The following is a 16,380-nucleotide window of genomic DNA, read 5'->3' on the forward strand; positions in this document are numbered from 1 at the left end:
GAACAACATACGACACCAATCAGATCAAAAGCTAAAGGAATACGAAGAGAAAGCTAAAAAATTAAGTACTAGTTTGGAAATAGACTACAATGACATAAACAAGAGACGCATTGCTCCAAAATGTTCAGATAAGTGAATTCTCAGTATACGGCGCAGAAAGATTTAAAAGAGACACGTTAAACGTTGCGTTGGATAAGCTGATTATGAATTTAAATAAAAGGAGCCAAGTCTATATGAGACTTATAGCAAAAATTCAAATTTTTAATGGATTTGCAAGACAAAAATATCGAAAAGATAGATTTAGAAATTGCTCGTCATATTATTGATTACTATCCCGATGACGTAGGCGAGCATTTAGTGAATGAGTGCATTGAATTAAAATCGTACTTACTCCAATCTAAGCCAGAGTCTTACACCTCTTGTAGTGACATTTTATGCTCATGTATGAAAATAAACTTATTGACGTGTTCCCTAACTGCTATACCATTTTAAAGATTTTTTAAACACTGCCAATCACTAGCTGTGAAGCAGAACGCTCCTTCTCCAAGATGTCCTATGTAAAAAATAAATATAGGACAACAATGTCAAACCATCGAGTAAATAATTTATCACTTCTTTCCATAAATTGTGATCTAACAAAAGACTTGCAATGTGATGATCAAATAACTGTCAATTTCAGTGACTGCAACCTATCAATTTCTTTTACTAATTCATAATAAATAAATAAAATTGTTTTATTTATTTTTATTCTTATTATAATATCACTATTTCGGTTTCTCTCTCACAAAAAGGTTGCCTGGAAAAGATTGCTACCACAGCAATAAGGTCGCCTTTTGTACAACTAATACTTGCGTAGATTTAAGTAACATTTATGTTTTTTTGTGCAATAAAGAATATATAATAATAATATATCATTATAGAAACAGTTTTTTGACATGGCTATTAGTTGAGCACTTAGGTAGGACCCTAAGTAGTTTCAGCCCAGGGCCCCACAAATCCACGATCCGCCCCTGTACCCCAAACCAACCGTTTCCGAATTACTGCCTTTTGAAAATATCACAATTTTTTTAATTTTCGAAATGCTCAATTTCATTTAACTGTGATACTTAATAATATTTGACATTATTTCTCAAGTTAGCATTTATAGACAATGTAAAGTAAAGTTAGCATTTATAGACAATGTAAAAAAAAGACAAATAAAATGAGACAAATTTCAATTCTTCAATTTATGTACAGGATGTCCCACTAAGAATAGCTCTCGGCTATATCTCAGAAAGTATTAGCCGTAGGGCCTGCGGAAACAAATATTCATAAATAAAGAGGCTATAAGCACAGAATATCTAGCTACGCAACAGAAGCCTCGTTACATGTATAAAAACGTAGGTATCAAAAGGAGACAGGCTTTAAAAGCGAGATGTGGTAGTTTCAATACTACATAACAGAGGGCGACAAATTTAAAAGAAAACAGTTTTCTACAAACGAAATTTAAAAGAATTTTATGCAGTGTTGCCATTGTGTAATTTATATTGTAATATTTCCTGATAAAGCCTAGCTTCAAATTTGCTACATCATTTAAACATATTAAAATACATTAGAGATCTATTTTCAAACGTTTAAGTATTTAACTTGCCATGTCAGTTGGAGTTAAATCTTACGAGCTGAATTAAAATCACTTCCTGACGTTTGATTCTAACTGAATCCTGAATTTTGATTGTAATTCGGCGACAATATAATAAGTATTGTTCTACTATTATGACACCACTTCCTGACGTTCGATTGTATTCATACCGTATGATCGGGAAAAAACGGCGTTAGCGATGGCTATGAAATGAAAATCGCTGTCATTTTATGTGTAAATTTATATGGGAAGTGTCATCGATCGTCTTTTCCCAGCCAACTAGACGCCGTTTTTTTCGGTATCATACGGTATTTGATATATACTTGCGTATTTTTCATGACATTGCAATATTATGGTACCATGAAGCATATCAAGTGATACCGTAATATAGTACCATATTACGATACATGGCGTTCGATTGGGCTTAAACTTGGTATATTACGTATCTTCAGAGATATTGTAATATTATGGTACCATGAAGCGTATCAAGAGGTACCATAATAGTACATAGAGGTACCATATACGATAGAGGTACCATATACGATACCATTTCCTGGCGTGCGATTGGACTTATACTTGGTATAGTAAGTATCTTCGATGACATTGTAATATGATGGTACTATGATGCATATAAAGTGGTACCTTAATATAGTACCATATTACGATACCACTCCCTGACGTTCGATTGGGCTCATATTTGATTATACTTGCGTATTTTTGATGACATTACAATATTATGGTACCATGAAGCATATCAAGGGGTACCATAATGTAGTACCATATTACGATACCATTTCCTGGCGTTTGATTGAGCTTAAACTTTGTATACTACGTAATTTCGGTAACATCGTAATATGATGGCACCATGGAGCAAATAAATTGGTACCTTCTATAGTACCATATTATGATACCACTTTCTGACGTTCATTTGGGCTCATATTTGATATATACTTGCATATTTTTGATGACATTGCAATATTATGGTACCATGAAGCTTATCAAGAGGTACCATAATAGTACCATATACGATACCATTTGCTGGCGTTCGATTGGGCTTAACTTGGTATAGTAAGTATCTTCGGTGACATTGTAATATGATGGTACTATAATGCATCTACTATGATGCATATATAAAGTGGTACCTTAATATAGTACCATATTACGACCACTTCCTGACGTTCGATTGGGCTTATATTTGATTATACTTGCGTATTTTTGATGACATTGCAATATTATGGAAGCATGAAGCATATCAAGGGGTACCATAATGTAGTACCATATTACGATACCATTTCCTGGCGTTCGATTGGGCCCAAATTTGATATACTTGCGTTTCTTTATAAAGATTTGTTTAATTAATAATTTTAATTTATTTTATGAATTTTAATTTATTGTACGATGTCGGTGACAGCAACTTTTATGCTTAAGTAATATATTATTAATTGTACCTGTGTCACTTTTTAAAATCTACCTAGGTCTATATAAATAACGTGGCAAACAGAAAAAAATTGTTATTATAGTATTTTTTAGTCAATTAACATTTTTTGTACTGCATTTTAATAAATCGTTTCCATTATTATTAAACGTATATTTCATTACTAACGTTTCAGCATTAATAAATATCACTATCAATCGCCCTGTATATTATTAATTTTAAAGGTAGTTAAAGTTATTTTCTTAGTTAACATAATAAAGTAGTGTAGATATATTAAAAATGTATTTTGAGAGCATATGTTTTCTAATAATATACTTAAAATTAAAACTATTTTAAAAGCCAAACGAATAATTAATATAAGTGTATCTGACAAGAAACGAAGAATAGAAAGGAATTATTATACACCAGAAAAAGAATGGGATGCCAATTAAAGTCTGTTTGAATCTGGCAACTGTGCATTTTTAGCCGAGCTTCAAGGCCGTCGACGTGCCGTCGATCTACGTCGATCCAAAACCGAAAGTTGAAAATTTCCAATTATATTCTGATTATGATATTATCGCGCCATCTAGTATTTCATTTGTGCAATTTTAGCTCTTTCATTTCGAGTATTTTTCTGTTGCGTAGCTATTCTGTGCTATAAGAAATTGCTGGAAATCAAGTCTTGTAGAATGGCCGCTAGAGGGCGCAAAATAATAAAATGGAGTTTTTACACAATTTTGCCTAGATAAGAGGTACTATAAATAATAGCTTCATAATCTTCAGTAAATTCTGAATATTTTTTGTTGGAACCATTTTCCCCTATCTGCCAAAATAAAGTGGTGGGGGAAGGTTAGGTCTGTTTTTATTTAAATATTAATAACTCTGGACTGGATGGACGGAATCCAACAAACGGGGGCTCGTTTAAAAGAGCGTTTTAAACAATAATAATAAGCTTTTGAACGTAGACGCTAGGGGGCCATGCCTTACAATTTAACAAACTGTGCGTTTTTTTCAAGAAAATTAAATGCGATGTATATGTAATTTTAGCTGATAGTAAAGAGTAATAAAAGCTTAAAAAGTCAGTGAAAACCGCATCTTGATATCTTTTTTCAAACCAAAGTTATTTGCAAAATTATAATAAATCCGAAAAAATAAGCCCTTAATAACCTTATTTTTCTAACACGATATCACTAGCCCTCTTGACTATGATCATTCTAATAAAAATAAGATAAAAAAGATTATTTTATTCAAAATTTCGACAATGTACCAGAATACCATAATACTAGGTGTATTAATCTCGTCTCAGTCACGTCTCAGTGAAAACATGGTAGGCTTTGGAAAAAGTCGCTTTTAAACGTATAGTTTAAACATCAAAATATTATTATATCAACATTTTGATAGTCTCAGCAGCGTTTTATCTTTTGATTGCTTTTCTAAAAATGCCTTTCTTCAAAAGAGAAAAAACGCTGCTAAGACTATCAAAATGTTGATCTAATAACAATTTGACGTTTATACTATTACGTCAAAATCAACTTTTTTCCAAAGCCTACCATGACTTCACTGAGGCATCGTTTCTTGTTCACTGTTATTAACATCTTAATTATTAGATATTAATATATCTCGTAGTATGATATTCTGGTATATTGTCGATTTTAAATAATCTAATCATTTCTATCTTCTTTTTTTTTATTAGAATGGGCATATTCAAGAGGGCTACTGACACCGTGTTATAAAAATATGGTAATTAAAAGCTTATATTTTCCTATTTAATAAAATTTTGCTAATATCTTCGGTTTGAAAGAAGATATCAAGATGCGGTTTTCACTGACTTTTTAAGCTTTCATTACTCTTTACTATCAGATAAAATTACATATACCATCGCATTTAATTTTTTTGATAAAACACACAATGTTTGTTAAATTGTAAGATAGCTCCCCCTATCGTCTACGTTCGAAAGTTTATTTTAAGCTCTTTTAAACGAGCCCTCGTTTGTTGAATTCTGATCATCCAGTCCGGAGTTATTAACATTTAAATAAAAACAGATCTAACCTTCCCCCACCCCCACCACTTTATTTTGGCAGATAGGGGAAAATGGTTTTAACAAAAATTATTCAAAATTTACTGAAGATTATGAAGCTATTATTTATAGTACCCGTTACATAGGCAAAATTGTGCAAAAACTTCTTTTTCTTATTTTTTTATAGCAGTTGCACCCTCTAGCAGCCGTTTTACACACTTAAATAATTTGTAGCAATTTCTCATAGCCTCTTTAGTTTGTGCTTTAGTTATAAATATTTTTTCCGCATGCCGTACGGCTAATACTTTCCGAGATACAGCCGAGAGCTATTCTTAGTGGGACACCCTGTAGATTGTGTATTACGATTATTGCTTAAAATTGAAGATAGAATTGAAATATGCGATAATATACAGGGGGTTACACTTAAAAAAAAAGTTTGATGTGCCACAACTTTATGACCGACCCTGTATACTTAAATTTACTAGTAGTAAATAGGCATTTTAAAAGCCATTACAACAGTATCACAGTTTCGGCAGAATGGCATCATTAAATGAAACTGAACATATCGAAATTAATTAAATCAAAGTGATATATATTATGTTCAAAAGTGAATAACTCGGAAACGGTTGGTTTGAGTTTTTGCTTAGAATTGAAGGAAGAATTGATATATGGTATTCATGTACAGGGTGTTTCAAAACAAATGCGAAAAACTTCATGGGGTGATTCCTTGTTCAAAATAAAGGGTAGTTTGCTTCATAAATGTTGGGTCAAAAGTCAGCCATTAGGGAGATATCGCGGTACAAAGATGGCGGAAAAATAATGTTTTTATTTTTTATCTTAAAAACGAATAGAGATAGACTAATGAAATTTTATGGAAGCATTACTGTTATGAAAACACACTTTCTAGTAATTTTCTCACTTTTTTAAAATGAGTGGAAGGGGTTGAAATAAATTACCCCTATCTCCTATCATTCTTGTTAACGAAATTTAAAGAAAAATCTTATCAAATACATGCAAAAAAAACAATTTTGATAGTTTAGTTTGTTTAGAAACTTTTTTATCTCTTGTGTTTTTTTTTGATAAAACTGACCGATTTGAAATTAAAAAATAAACTGTAAAATATTACATGTCAGGACAAAAAACATTTTTAGATAAAGAATCTAGTGGGCTGCTGTGAAACAGTTTTATTTCGTAATAATATCGTTACATTTTCTTCTGAACGTTAACCTCTTAAAAATTATTTACCAAGACAATTTTTAATTCTGTATTTTAATTCATGAAAGTACAAAATAATATCGTTAAAAAAATAAAAATGTTTTTTGTCCTGACATGTAATGCTTTACATTTTATTTTTTAATTTCAAATCGGCAAGTTTTATAAAAAAACACAAGAGATAAAATAGTTTCTAAACAAACTAAACTATCCAAATTATTTTTTTTTTGCATGTGTTTGATAAGATTTTTCTTTAAATTTCGTTAACAAGTATGATAGGGGTAGTTTACTTCAACCCCTTCCACTCATTTTAAAAAAGTGAGAAAATTACCAGAAAGTGTGTTTTCATAACAGTAATGCTTCCATAAAATTTTATTAGTCTATCTGTTTTCGTTTTCAAGATAAAAAATAAAAACATTATTTTTCCGCCATCTTTGTATCGCGATATCTCCCTAATGGTTGACTTTTGACCCAACGTTTATGAAGCAAACTACCCTTTATTTTGAACAAGGAATCACCCCCTGAAGTTTTTCGCATTTGTTTTGAAACACCCAACGGTGAACAGGCAGTTTAAAAACTTTTCTAAAATATACAGGAAAATTGAAACAAAAATGCACGATTTTCTACATCTTTTTTTGCGAAAAAAAAACTCATAGACGTGTTCTTGGGGTGGAAATATATCACCCTTGAAAGTATTTGCACTTATTTAAGACTCACACTGTATATAATAATAAACACTGCCGCGTTATCAATTGAAACATAATACATGTAAGTCTACAAAAATTTTACGGTGCAGTTATCGACTCAGAGCAAGACTCGTTTGCGAGAGCGAGGATCTGCAGTACAATGAGTCAGATACAAATAGTGAGACAGCATAGTAAATATATGATATATGTTATTGAAATAATAAAAAAAATATATTTGTAATACAATCGTATACATGATTTATCTACACTTAAATGGATGAGGCGGCGATCGTTCCCTGAAAGCGCTAGAGTAATATGGCGCTTTTGATAACTTTCTGCAGCTGATTTAGCCACGATCTTTTTGTCTGTCCTTTTGCATACGGCTTTTAAAATAAATAACCAATCTTTTCATTTCACCAATCGGCAATTTCTTTCATTCTTCAAATTTCATTTTTAAAATTTCATGCCTCTTTCGCGTTGTCTACCGGCATTTTAGCGACTAGAAAAATGTCTGGTAACAATTTTCCACGCTTCTTAATAATAAATAAAAGCTATTTTCGTAATTATAACTCGTGTACCTTATGATATTTTTAGTGCCAAAATTTCACCCTTTCGATTGGCCGCTCCCGCTTTAAGCCGCTGGCAGACATGACAATGACTATTTCACAATGGCTACACAAAAGGATACTTCACAAGAAAAATTAGCCATGTAACAATGATAATGTTTTTTATGTCGCCAGCTCTTAGACTATTATTTTCATGAACATCAATATAAATAAAAGTTAAATTTCTTTCCATAAAACATCCTCAAAAACTTTTAACCTTGAAAAATTCGTTATGCCTTTCTTAACTCACGCACGCTCATGTCTACCCAGGCGATTCCCGCTGGAATGGTCGTACGTGTAAATAAGCCTATTGACGTACATATTCCTACTATAGGCTTGGTGCATTTCAGTCAATTTCAACAAATTCCGACCGCAGCGTTTCAACGGCGGAAATAAGAAATCTCGCTATTAAAATAATATTGAAATCGTGGCTTTGTCATAATTTTTAAGTATTTTAGTTTTTTGCTAGTACACTTATTGAGACTATAAAACACTCAGGTACGAGGCTTGTGTGATGTAACGCTGTTTCGGATAGTAAAACATAGCGTTTTAGTGAGACGTGTTTACTTTCACGGAATAACTACAATGATATTATTTTTATATTAGGCCTACGTGGTAAGCTATCATTTTTAAGAAATATTTCTGCTATATAGTTTGACTGAAAAGAAATGTTAAAGAAGTACCTGCAGTTACCTATGAAAAATTGTAATTTAGCTACTTTAAATATGTTTTCGTTACATAATACCACGATAACTTTGTCATTTCTTGAAAGCCCACTTATTATAGCATACGACATAAAAAAATTTAGCTGCGTTTAGGTGCGCTTTAGCTATACATATATATTTTTTAAGATGGCTGATGGCTATATAGTACTTTCTTATTTGCCTTTCTTATAGATTATGTATTTTGGTTCGGCAACGCCACATTTTTAGACACTCCGTATTATATACTCCGTATATTAAACTCCGTAGTTACTAACTTCAAAACTATTCCCTAATCAACAAATTTTTTTTATTAAAAATAACATTTTATGAATCACTGATAATATAGTAAAAAAGTTTCCCATATGTACCAAACATTATGAGAGACCCTGTATACCTATGCCCTACTACGATTATTTGGGTGCATGATATACCTTGCCTTGATACAATTTCTTATATAAAAACGAAAAAGACTAATATTTCATTAAAAGAGTCGCTGAAATGTTTTTTTCCAGCTACACCACGTAAATTTCACACTGCGTCGTTGGGTGCAATAGCATTCAATACAGTGGCGGACTAAGGGGGGGGGGGCGGAAGGGGCGGTCCGCCCCGGGCCCCTTATTCTAGGGGGCCCCCAAATCTTAATAAGTAATTTTTTATTCAACTGGCAAACAGGCCAATATGTGTTCAGTAGTTAAACAGCAATTTGTAGTTAGAGTATGCAAACCATAAGTATACGCAAACTAAACATAGTATAAATGGAAGCAGACTATTTACGAAATTAAATAAAGGGGTAATTTTCTTTTGTTGTCCGGAATATCGAATAATTATTATTTTTTATATTCGAATAATTATTATTTATTCTTGGACCTATATAGGAGTATACCGCGATTTTGTAAGGGGCCCCTTACAAAATCGCGGTATTTACCTGGAACGGTCATGAAAGTAACGCGGCTTATATGTGGAACCGGTATTCCCATCACTTTGTCATCATAAATTGCCATTAAATATATGTAAACATTCGCTCGGGGATTGTTTTATTACGTCAAATTGCATTCGTTTTTCAATTTAAATGTATTATTATAAGCTCTAAAAAAATGATGTTATCGTTTTTGATACCTTTTTGAAGCTGGGGCCCTCGAGGGGGCCCTTAATTCTTTAGCCGGGGCCCGTCACGCGTCGGGTGCCTACGTAAAAACGGCACTGCCGATGAATAACATATTTATATCTACAATCTACAGTATGTCCGCGGATTGTCCTCATAAGAATTTTTGCTTGTTCTAAAATGGTAATTCCTGTTTATACTTTTTCAAATTTCCATACCGTTTTAGAGAAAAATAAAAAAACATGAAAATTTAGATGAATTTTTGAACTAGTAAAAATAAAACGCCTTTCTATGGTAATATAATTTTCTGATAATTTTTGATAGATTATTATTGACAGAATTTTAATTAAAGTTATATTTTTTGCTGTTTTAAAATGTTAAAGAAGCACAAAATTTATTTAGTTCAATGCTACGGAAAGGGTGATAACAAGGTGATAATAGTTATCGAAAAATGTGATGGAAAAATATGACGTTAATCAAAATGAATTATAACGATCTATCAAAAAATGAAATCGAAATTATATTAGCATAGCGTTTTAATTTTTAGGACTTTTAGTTTTTTTAGGATTTTTTTTTGGGGAAAAATTACATTAAAAAACTACATTTTTATGTTTCTTTTTATTTTTTCTAAAACGGTATGGATATTTAGAAAATTATAAACGCCATTTTACAACAAGCAAAAATTCTTATAAACGCATTTTTTTCAAAAAGTCAATAATTAAAAAGTTTTTCCTCTTGTAAAGACAATCCGGGGGCATACTGACTCTAATATACAGGGCGTCCCAGAAATAAGTACAAGTATTTTATGGTAGTATAGTTCAACCCCAGAAACACGCTTATGAGGTTTTTTTAGCGAAAAACAATTGAAAACTTCGGCATTTTTTTTAGTTTTTAGTTAAAAAACATAATTGCTTGTTAATATGACAATATGTATTAGATTAAATTTACATGAACAAATTTACGAGAGCAAAATTTTTCTTTTGTATATTTTCAAAGTAAAATAACTCCGTTATTTTGGACTTATTTGAAAAACGATAAAGAAAAAATATGGTTCTTTTATCTACCACCCCTTAAAATACTTGCACTTATTTCTGTGACACCCTGTATATATATCGATTTTTATTACAATTAGTACAGTATATAAATACTTGAAATTTGTCAACCGTTATTCATACGTCATTCAATCTTTACAAAATGTGCAGACCGGGGGCCACATTTAGCTTTGCCGCCCCGGGCCCCCGAAAGACTTAGTCCGCCACTGATTCAATAACTCGACTTTCCCGGATATTCAACTCTTAACTCAAACAAATATCTCTGAACAAAAAGTGTCTCATTTTAAAAACGAAAGGGTTTTGTAAAGTACATTTCAGGACTACAACATATTAGGAAATAAGCAAAAAACGATTTTTCAAAATTTTTCGAAAAAAATCCTCAGGCTCTCCTGTCGATTTCGAACTCCCTAGGAACATTTTACAGCTTGAAGTTGTTGGCATTTTGAAAAAGCAATCAAAAGATAAAAGACTATCAAAATGTTGATCTAATAACAATTTGACGTTTATACTATTACGTCAAAAGCAACTTTTTCCAAAGTCTACCATGACTTCACTGAATCATCGTTTCTTGTCAACTGTTATTAATATCTTTATTATTAGATATTAATACCTCTGGTATTATGGCATTCTGGTATTTCGTCAATTTTAAAATAAACTAACTGTTTCTATCTTATTTTTTGTTAGAATGGGCATAATCAAGAGGGCTACTGATACCGTATTGTAAAAATAAGGTAATTAAGGGCTTATTTTTTGGTATTTATTATAATTTTGCTAATATCTTCGGTTTGAAAGAAGATATCAAGATGCGGTTTTCGCTGACTTTTTAAGCTTTTTCTACTCTTTCCGATCAGCTAAAATTACATATACTATTGCATATAATTTTTTTGAAAAAACGCGCAATGTTTGTTAAATTGTAAGACAACGCCCCCTAGCGTCTACGTTCAAAAGCTTATTATTATTGTTTATTATGAATATAGAGTAAGAAACGCTCATTTAAACGAGTCCTCGCTTGTTGGATTTCGATCATCCAGTCCAGAGTTATTAATATTTAAATAAAAACAGATCTAACCTTCCCCATTTTCTTATTTTTTGTTTCAGTTGCGCCCCCTAGCGGTCGTTTTACAAACTTCAAATTTCCAGCAATTTTTCATAGCCTCTTTAGTTACCTATAAATATTTTTTTCCCCTACGGCTAATACTTTCCGAGATACAGCCGAGAGCTATTCTTAGTGGGACAACCTGTACATTCAGGCTGAGAGCGTCGAGCGTCGCGTCGAGGTGTTCAGGCTGGAAGCGTCAGTTCAGCGTCTTATGATACTGTTTTTTACATTTCTAGCTTGTAAAGTGGCATTAAAGAGAGCAGTTTATTTAATTTTAGTATTAGAAATGTCATAATTCTGCAGTTAAATAATATATAAAAAAGTTGGAGAACCTACCTAAAAAAATAAGGAGACAATTAAATAAAGATATTATAAAAATTTCAAAAATTTAGAATAGAGATAGATATTATACTTTCTTTAAATAGCTGATTACGAATGTTTATATTTCTATATTGTAACAATTTTGCGTTCCAAAGTGCATGTCTTGCCTGGATTGGATGATTTCGAGCCACCGAACGCTACATATCTCGCCGAAAAACAATTCAGATTGAACACGACGCCCGACGCTCAGCGAACGCTAGCGCAACGCCAAACTAGACGTTTGTCTAATGAAACTGGACGCTTTCTGCCTGAACGGTCTAATTTAAGTTAAAGGAATTGATTCCATTTCGTGGCGACACACAGTGGGTAATATTAATAACACAGTGTCCGAAAATTAAATGGACGTTTCTATTAAATTCTTACTATTTTGGATTATCATACATGTAATGAAAAAGTGTTTACAAATGTTTAAAATTATTGTTATTTAGTTTGCAATGCAGTTCTTTGCATAAAAATACTACAGTGCCATCCTAAGAGTTCGCAACAAATGAGAAAATTTTTTATTATTAATATATTGGAAAAAAAAATACGGCAAATCAACTCAGCATAAAAAATGACAAAAAAACACACTATGACATATGTCACGTGACAATTGTCATGGCGGCAAATTTAAAAATTCTACTTTAAATATACGAAAAGTGAGGTTAGGCGTTCCTTTATCAAAAAATGTCAAAGAGAAAAGTTGTTCACAATTCAATTTTACAACTATGTGCAAATTTTCAGAAAAATATGACCTTTAAAAAATATCTGAAAAAAGTTTTTTTTTAAATAAAATTTTTTGCTATTGGTTTACATAAAATAAAGTATAGTTTATTTGTTGTTTTTACTTTATTTTACGTAAATCAATACAAACATTTTTATTTTTAAAAAAAATTCAGAAAAAATTCCAAAAAACTGATATTTTTTATCGTCATATTTTTCTGTAAATTTGCCACATAAGAGTAAAATTGAATTGTAAACAACTTGTTTTTTAATATAGGGTCTCTTAACCTCACATTTTGCATATTTAAGGTAGAGTTTTTAAATTTGCCGCCATGACAGTTGTCACGTGACATATGTCATAGTACCTTTTTTGTCATCTTTTAGTTTTTTGTCATTTTCTGAGTTGATTTGCAGTAAAGTTTTTTCCTATATATTAATAATTAAAAAAATCCCATTTGTTGCGAACTCTTTGGATGGCACTGTAAAATTTAACAATAATCTTGTAATCCTATTTAAATAAAACAAATTAAATGTTACACCTACTAAATCTAAACAAGAAAACAATAAGGGGGTTAATTACCCACCGGTTGTACATAATAACTCAGAAATTAAAGATAATTTGAGAAAATTAACATCTTACATACTAAAATATCTTTACTCACTATCAGAGCTCGAATTTGTATTAACAAACTGATTTAGGGTTGGTAAATGCGGGTTACAGAGCAACATTCTTACTTCTTCACCTAAGGGCTCCGAAGAGCAACGTATCTGTTTTGATGTGGATCCACAGAACCAAATACGTTTAAATAAAAATATACGACGGCCTCTGGTGGGGTTACTAGAGAAAATAAAATCATTGAATAAAATTTGCTTCCTGAATGCATTACTCAGTTGTAGCTTTTTGGTTGATGTTTATCTGTGTCTGAACTGTCTAATTTGTGTAGAAAATTAGAAAAAGCTAAACATCAGAATGAAAAACATTCTAGAAATTTAAATGTTTCTGAATTAAATACCACTCCTGATTCTAGCTCGTTTGATTCTCGTCGCGTACAGTTTAGTAAAAAATCTAAGGCTTAGTTTTGGAGATACAGGGTGTAAAAGTTTCATTTTTATTTCGATTTTTTTCCAAATAATTTCTGAAGTAACGTCAATATTTGGATGAAAATTGGTGTCTGGGAGTTTGTTGATATAAGAAATTTGATTTTGATGTTAATATTACTCCCATTTGTAGAGGGCGTCACCTACATATTTTTTATAAAGTCCCTAGATATATAAAGTACCGCAATTGGTTTGTTCAATGTTACTGGCGCCAATATGGCGGATTTTTGGGGAATTTCTGCAAAAACTGTAGTGGTAGGACTGTTTAAATGTCATATTTGTCTGAATTTGTCATGCCAAATGTTGAGAAGCTGTCAAATTCAGAATAAAAATATTTATCCACATATTTTAAAATAATTATAAAGCCAACTAATTGCTAAAAATTTATTAGTTAATACTGTATAGGAGTCGATATATTTAGTGAAGAAATGTGTATTACAAAAAAAGGCCGCCATTTGATGTATTTTCAACATCGTCGATATTCAATACACGTTAGGTAGTGGATTGAATGTATTTATACCCCAGTGAATATTTTTAACAATCTTATTTGTAGCACCTATAATACCCATTAGTACATAAAACTTCATTATAGAACAAGACAAGACCACAATAATAGATCTGAGAAGGTTGCAGTGGATCAGGATTAGGCCGATAGCCACCTCCAGGAATCTAATCTAGAACAAAACAAAGACCTTACATGCAAACTACCATACATATCTTTTTAAAAGGATGCTAACTGTAAGTAAAATCTATACGTAATCACTCCCTAAAATGTTTAGTATAGTTTAGTTTTCAATATTTCGCAGTAAGAAATTTAGATAAATCTAGAATATATTATCATCAGACCAAAGGAACGGATAATTATCTAAAAGATTAAGTAATGTTATGGTACATACCTAGATTTGGATGACATGGCTTCAGGTGGTTTTACTAGTGAGGACTAACCGAGATATTAATCAAAACAATGAAAAAAAAAAACTGAAATAAATTACAGATCTTAGTATCAAGAATATTGTTTATGCATATAGTTATTTTCATGGACTTAAATAGATTAATTTTTATGTATTTATTGATGGTAATTAATATTTTTTGTTTCGTATTGTAATTACTGCTTTATTTAATTACTAATAAAAAGTAAACAATATAATGTAAGTATGTAAAGTTATATTTAAAAATTTGATCAGTTATAAATAAAAATGTGTGATTTAAATTTGATTTTTAGACATGACATTATAAAATTGTTAAGATTCATTTGACGTTTTACATACTGCCGAGTTAAAATTATGCCTACTTAATATATGTATAACAATTAGTTATTTTAATGTTAAATTTATAGCAGTATAATTTTTTTATAATAATTATACTTAAACATTATGAAATTTGTTGTTTTAAAAGTATATTTTAAAAATGTAACATTAAATTGCAGAGCAAAATATATTTTAATTGTGTTATGTGGCATTGCCTTGCTTTTATTCAATTAATAATCAATGTTTTGTATAAAAATCACTCCATAACATACAAATCTTAATCATACAGTATACATATAGAGCTCCTACGCATTTCATGTCTTTCCAAGTTATTTTTAAATTAAGTGCACAATTACATATCGAAAATGCTGAAACTACCTGAAGTAATAGGTACTAATTGAAACAACCTTTTTATCAATATATTAATATATTTTAAAAATAGCAGGTATGTATCATATCAATTTAAATATTACATTTATTTGTTCCAACCATGGGTCAAAATTTTCTCGTATTCTTCAAATTTAAGTTTGTAGTTTATTCCTACATACTTCATAGTTCCAAAGACTTTCGTTAAATCATGCTTATTTGCCAAAACTAAGTACGGCATAACTGGTATTATCGGCAAAGTTTACTCGTGGCATATGTATCTCCTGCTCATTGATAAACAAAGTTTTTCCTATTGCTTCGACTAAAATAAATGTTAAATGCTAAATGTTATTCCAACTTTATTTCTTCTTACCTATTAACTTACTTCTGTTGGCGTACTTTGCGCTAAAAGCTAACATAATATAATAAATGCTAATACAAATGAAAAATACTTATACGGAAACCATCTACACATATATAAAATGCTAATGTTTTTCTGTGTCGTCTCTACTGAGGTAATGACTTGCTCTTTTTTACAAAAAGATATAGTTAATTGACTCTTCTAAAAACTGCCGTCGCCGGATTTTTTGTTTTTTATTTAATTAAAAAAAAATAAAAAGAAGTATTTTTTTCCTGATGTCGTGGCGGATGCGCCAGGCTTCAACTAGTTCGTTTATAACCACTTAACTTATATACGCCTAAAAAAATAAAATTTATAAAATCGAATACCAATATATTACCTGATATTACGTTAGAATGACGGTAGATATGTTTAATTATAGATAATAAAGGTAATTCTATCATAAGTAATAATATTTTATTTTACGGCTAACCTGTCAAGGGTTGGTCGGCCATATTGACGCCGAACCGATAGAGCGAAAGGCTGGCCTCCTATTTAAATTTCCCGCTAGTTTTGGCGCCAAAATGGCGGCAGTTGCGGTACTTTATACAGGGTGTCCCAGAAATAAGTGCAAATATTTTAAGGGGTAGTAGTTCTCGATAAAAGAAACATATTTTCTCTTTATCGTTTTTCAAATAAGTCCAAAATAACGGAGTTATTTTACTTTGAAAATTTCA

The sequence above is a fragment of the Sitophilus oryzae genome, unplaced genomic scaffold, assembly GCF_002938485.1.
Source record: "Sitophilus oryzae breed Bouriz unplaced genomic scaffold, Soryzae_2.0 scaffold_375_pilon_pilon, whole genome shotgun sequence".
Lineage (NCBI taxonomy): Eukaryota > Metazoa > Arthropoda > Insecta > Coleoptera > Curculionidae > Sitophilus > Sitophilus oryzae.